This window comes from Trachemys scripta, unplaced genomic scaffold (assembly GCF_013100865.1).
Source record: "Trachemys scripta elegans isolate TJP31775 unplaced genomic scaffold, CAS_Tse_1.0 scaffold_28, whole genome shotgun sequence".
Taxonomy (NCBI): domain Eukaryota; kingdom Metazoa; phylum Chordata; order Testudines; family Emydidae; genus Trachemys; species Trachemys scripta.
This window is the reverse complement of record NW_023260513.1, coordinates 750949-757397: the sequence shown is the minus strand read 5'-3', so window position 1 is coordinate 757397 and position 6449 is coordinate 750949.

Here is a 6449-nt window from a genome sequence, read left to right as displayed (position 1 = left end):
GCGATCCCTTCAGCCAGCCATGGACCCACTGAGCGTTTTCAGTGCCAGGGGGCCGCCTGTTCCCATCAAGGCAGCACTTCTTAGTCCCCTGGAATACAGCGTCTGCGAGTGCTTCAGTCAGCATGGGACAGCCAAGCCTGAGCCAGAGTCAACACTGGCCAAAGCCCCTGTGTGTGTGACCTGATAGTGTGTGACCTAGAATCCATCTTCTCGCTCTGTCTCTCTCGCTCTGCGCCTCTGACTTCCTGTGTGTCTGCAGCAGCACACTTAAAAACCCCCATCCCACCACCACCACCACCGCCTCTTCACACCATGTCTCTTTGGCCTCCTGCTTGGGACTTTCCACTCTGTTCACCTGCACAGAGCTGGAGGAAATCGCTTGCTCTCAGCTGCTAGTCGGTAGGAGATAATAGTGCAGTGGGTCTTGCATTCATTCCTCTCTGTCCATTTCATTCAGTTCTCCATGGTGCACTTGGGTCCAGCCCAGACTGGCACACGTGACATCCACACACACCCCTTTTACCTGTCCCAGTGGATAGCAAGACAGAGGGGGTGGGGAAACTGAGGCACACATGTAGCTCATAAAAATTTTTTCAAAAAAATCCCATGTTCTCTAGTTTTTACCTCACTGCAGTTAGTCAAGGGATAGGGTTGACCTCAACTGGCTACTCCAAGGTAAGAACCAGCTGTGTCTCGTCTCTGCTCAGGTGTTACAGCAAGAGCGCTGTCTGCATTTAGCTGTCTCAGTGTAAACACCCTGGTTGTGCAGTGCAGACACAGGCTATGCCGGCAAAACCAGCCATCAGCAGAATAAAATGGAGTGAAATAGACATTGCCAGAGTGGCTCAGACCCGACGCCCATCTATCCCAGTGACCTGTCTCCCACAGGGGCCACCACCAGCTGCTTCAGTGCAAGGGACAAGAAACCCTGCAGGAGCCAGTTATGGGATAACCATCCCCAGGGAAACATACCAGCTGTGCAAACACATCCAGGATGCAGGGTATGTGCACAAGTGGCTAGGTCCTGGTGCCGGGGCTTCACTGCTACTGGTTTTTCCAGCTAGCTGGATCAAAGCCAACTGCAGTATGCTATATGTACTGCAGACACCGCCCCGATTGCAGTGCAGATATAAGAGATGGACGCTCTGAATCAGGAGAGGTGAGATCTCTTCCAAACCTCTCGGGGTTTTTTCAGCATTTACTATTCTAACTGTGGAGAGTCTCATTCACCATATACATTCCCAGTCCTTTCTTCAACCCTGCTAAGCTCTTGGCTTCAATTCTAGTTTGGGATTATGACTTAGAGCTTCAAAAGAAACATGAGGCTCACACATGATCTGTCCCCTGATTTGTGTAACAACCCAGGAGTACAAATCTAGAACACTCCAGTGTACTGTCTGATGTGGAATTTGCTTTTGCAAATATTTGCAACAGCTATTTCCACAAGAGAAGTTTCCGTGTTGCTGGAATAGTAACAAAGACGTTCAAATTTAAATCACTTTCAAAGCCAAGAAATGCTGTAGACACTCAGCATGGACTGTTCTTTACACGTCCGGGTCCTTTTCCTGTAAACTCCTGAAGTATATTTAGGCTTGGAAGAATTTGATTTTTATTTGTTTATAATTTTGAGGGATCATATCAATGGTCATTTTAAGCATTTTTTCCTATTTTATTCATTTTCGCTGTTGCACAAAATGATGGGTTTTAAACATTTTTATTAGGTAGATTGATTTAAATTTGCACAGTTGTGGAAAATTCTGAGTAGTCAGACAATGGGGGGTCAGACAGTAACTATTTAATGACTCTGGATGTTGAGATTCAAAACGTTAACACGAAAACACAAAAGTTACAACACAAACTGTCAACATCCTATGTTGCAATTTTAGTCTTAATTAAACTCTAATGCATTTCTCAAGCACCATTTTTCTGACGTTGCCTCTAGCTGTACATGTCTGTTATCAAGGATGCAAATGGTTTTTCATCACTTTGTGTGTTTATGGTGAAATCACTTGTTACCAATAGGTATCTCATCTCTCCAACTCTAAATAGATTTACCCCCTTACACAAAGGTTTGAAGTGCCCACACCCTACTCCATGGATATGAACAGAGAGGGCTCCTCCTGATGGTGAAATTGTTCATTGCACTTTTGTGCCAAATGCAAACTCCTCCAGAGGAAAAACTCACTTCTCACCGAGCTGAAACTTTTTCGACTGGCTACAGAAGTGGAACGTTTGATTTTTATTTCAACGTCCAAATTCTTTCCCCTTCATATAATAAAATATATTTCCAAGCTGTTGTGAGATTGCTATAGAAGATGAATTTTTTTTCAAATGGAAAAGGAGGGGGGAGTTAAAAGCGAGGAAGTGCTACTTTCTCTCACTTAGTAAACTTTTTAAAAAAAATCACACTTTGCCAATTGATTTTGCTCTTAAGTGTGGGGAAAAACCTCCTCTACATTTCTTAAAAAAAAAAAAAAACTGTTTCCAGAGGGAGGAAACATAGAAACATGAGCTAAGGTGGGGTTTTCCCCACCTTCTAACATATTTTTTACATAGTAAAAGTGGAAGAAAAAAGTGGGAAAGAACCAAAAAGCCACAAGTGGGAATTACAGTTGAAATTAAGCAAAAATGTTCATTTTGAAATTTCCCAGAGGCTGTGTTGTTTTTCCCTTAACTCCTGTAAGCAGGTCGACCGCCTCCGGATTGCCATCTTGTGGCCAGTGTAGCTTGCAATGCCCTGCCTCAGTTTCCCCATTCCAGGTTCCCAGGAATCATCCATGGAGGCTGGTGTCCAATAACAACCCCTCTTCTTGGGAGCTGGTTTGTTAAATATAAAATAACCCCAAACTTGAGTCTCTTCCATCTGAGTCTCCCCTGGGCACGGCTCCCCCTCCCTGCGCTCAGCCCTGGCCTCCGTTGCCTGTGCTCTGTCCCTTGGGTGCACAGCGTATCCCTGTGCACAGAGTTCAGCGTAACCCTCCGTCCTGGGCTCTGAGCAGATCCTCCAGCCACTTCCCTCCTCTGGGGAACCTGGCAGCTCCCTACACCCCCAGCTGCTCCTGCCTGAGTTTCCCAGGCAGCACAGAGGGGAATGAGTTCTGGAGCTTCCTGTTCGAGGCCAGGCTGACACCTAACGAGGACAGCTAACGATTAATAGAACAATGATAATAAGGAATCATTTGCATGGCAGCAGCATGGGAGAGCCCTAGTCACGGACCGGGACCCCACTGCGCTAGGCGCTGTATGAACATAGAGCAAACAGCCAATCCCTGCCCCAGAGAGATTAACCCACTTCTGACACTGCCGGGATCTCTCTGGCGCAGCTGGCACTGGCCACTGCCGGAGACGGGACACCGGACGACGGGGACCTTGGATCTGATCCTGGCAATCCCTACGTTCTGTGACGGGGCAGGACCCGAGGGCTGGAGGAAAGTATAAGGAACAGGTCTATTCGCCCCAGGCTAAACAAAGCCCTGTTGCCATGGAAACCAAACTGGCAGTTGCTTCAGGCTAATTAGAACACCTGGAGCCAATTAAGACCCCTCTAGACAGTAGTAGAAGCGGCTGGATTGATTGGGACACCTGGAGCCAAGCAAAGTTTGGCTGGAAGGGGTTCAAAGCAGGGCCGCCCGGGGGGCAAATGGGGCAATTTGCCCTAGGCCCCATAGGGACCCCCACGAGAGTTTTTCAGGGCCCCTGGAGCGGGGTCCTTCACTCGCTCCAGGGGCCCCAGAAAACTCTCGTGGGGCCCGGCCCCCCGGTGCTTCTTCTGCTCCAGGTCTTCAGCGGCAATTCGGTGGCGGGGGTCCTTCCACCCCGGGACCCGCCGCCGAAGCAACGGGTCTTGTCCCTGCCGCCGAAGACCCCAGGCCCCCTGAATCCTCTGGGTGGCCCTGGTTCAAAGCCTCCCCTCCAGTCAGTTCAGTAGCACACAAGGAGTGTGGTGGGAGTTGTGCTGCCGGAGGAGCTGTGCGAGGAAGGTGCAGCAGCCAAAGGCCTGGGAGGTACAAACGCCGTCAGGCATCGGGGGAAGAGCCCAGCCATTAGCGTGAGGGAGGTGTCAGGGCCAAGGGGAAGTGGCCCAGGGAATCCTAGCGGCTCTGCCGTTATCCGAAGAGACAATTACCGCTAGCTGCTAACCACAGGGTCCCGGAGTAGAGGGTAGGCCCGGGCTCCTCCCTTCCCATTAGTCACTGGGACGGAGTGATCTGAACAGTGAACCACCCCTTGAGGGAGGAAGACTAATTGGGGAAAGGGTCTGATCTGTTCCCACCACATCCAGAGGGGCAACAGAGACTAGGGGTCCCTTTCCCCTGCTGGCCAATGCTGAGCGTGGCTGAATCAAACTGCAGTGAGCCCCTAAAGTAAAGGGACAGGACCGAGAACTGTAGTGAGCCCCTGAGGCGAGTGGTTAAAACTGGAAGTTGCCGGTTTTTCCCCAGAAGAAGGTAAAATTCTCAGCCGACCGCTAGCTAGAAGCACAGCACCCAGCACGGGGAGGAGGAGGAGCTCCGCCACAGCTCCTGGACAGTGATTTATATACGTCCTGCTCCATCCCTAACTCCATACAGAGTCTGTCTAGCTCTCCATCCATCCATCATGCCAACCTTCTCTCTCTCCATCCATCCTCGTATCCTTCCAACCTTTTCTCTCTCATGTATTTCTAAGACAACTTTCACTGTGATTCCTAAGACCCAGGTATCGCTGGACCTGTCCTCTCTTGGCCTGCCCCACTTCCACTCTTCCCAGTCACCCCCCACACTCACCCTTCTGTGCCACCACAGAGTAGGACATGGACTGGCAGGGAGTCAGGNACCTCTGGCCCTGCTGCTGTGTGTGAGGACAGCCATGTCTCTGTAAACAGGCAGTGAATGACGTTATGTTAAACAGTAGCTGTCCAATTATAGCCCTGTCAAGGAGTTTGCTAAGCAGCGTAACTTACAGAGCAGCTGGAGGGGGATGTAGCAGAACATAGCTAAGTGGAGGGTGTATCATAAAGTATTTCAGAAGGGGTCTGACCTCACATTGCGTTTACACTGATGTAGCTCTACTGGCTGCTGTGAGGCGGCTCTGGATTTACAGTGGGGTCTGAGATCTGAATCCAGCCCTGACTCCATTGACATGAGTGGAGTCACTCCGGATTTACCCCGGGGTCCTGAGAGCCAAATCCAGCCCTGACTCCATTGACATGAGTGGAGTCACTCCGGATTTATCCCAGGGTCCTGAGATCCAAATCCAGTTCTGGCTCCACTGACTGTAGTGAGTTCAGTCTGGATTGATCCCAGCGTGACTGAGAGCAGAATCCCCCCCTAACACTTTAACAGGCCCACTTGGTTCATTGCCTTTCCAGCTGCTTCCCCATCACTGAACAATGTGCACTGATTTTAGCCTCCAGCAGGTGTGCAAAACGAGTGGGAGACACAGCCCAGAACACTTGCACCTCTCGGTGATCAGGTCCCACCCCGGAGTCCCACTTCCCTGCTCTAGATTTAGGGTGATTGGAGGTTTTTAAGACCAGGTTGGAGAAACACCTTGTGACGGAGCAGGGAGCGGGGCAGATTTGACCTGGGAATGTTGCAGGGGGGTTACATTGGGGATGGGGGACTTCCCTTGAAGGAAGCTACCTGAGCTGGAACCTAAGCCAGGAGGGGGTTGGGAGAAGTAACACCTTCTGGACGGGAGACTGAACAAAGGAGGGGAGGAGCAGAGGTGAGGGGGGAGATCGCTGCTGGAGGAGTTTGGAGTTTCAGTTTGGGCTGGATGGTGCAATGCAGGGAACCCCAAGCTGGGGTCTAAGCTCCCTAAACCCCCCAGAAGGACTTGATTGAGGGGTTCTGGTTGTACCTACATGCTCTGCTTGGGACTGTGTTCCTGTCATCTAATAAACCTTCTGTTTTACTGGCTGGCTGAGAGTCACGGTGAATCTCAGGAAGAGGGGTGCAGGGCCCTGACTCCCCACACTCCGTGACACACCTGTCAGGGATGGTCTAGATAATACTTAGTCCTGCCATGAGTGCAGGGGACTGGACTAGACGACCTCTCGAGGTCCCTTCCAGTTCTGTGATTCTGTGAGTCCCCTCTGGGTGACCCAGTGGTGACTGCAGCCTCTAGCGGGTGAAACAGGCTACAGCGCGGCTTGTGGTGCAGTCGCTTCCTGTCTGGTCTCAGGCAGGCAGCCTGGGGGAGTGTGAGAGCAGGAGGCCAGGGGAACCTGCAGCTCTGTGCACTCAGACACAGCCTACCGGAGACTGGTGTATTACCAGGGCATTGGGATGCCGTGGGGATGGGCAGGGGATAAACACGGAGACAGGAAACTATTGACCCAGAAGCCAGCCTGGGGTAGGATACATTCCAGGAGGCTGGAAGTTAGGGTTACCATATTTAACAAATAAAAAAAGAGGACCCTCCACGGGCCCTGGCCCCGCCCATTTCCCACCCCCAGCCCCGCC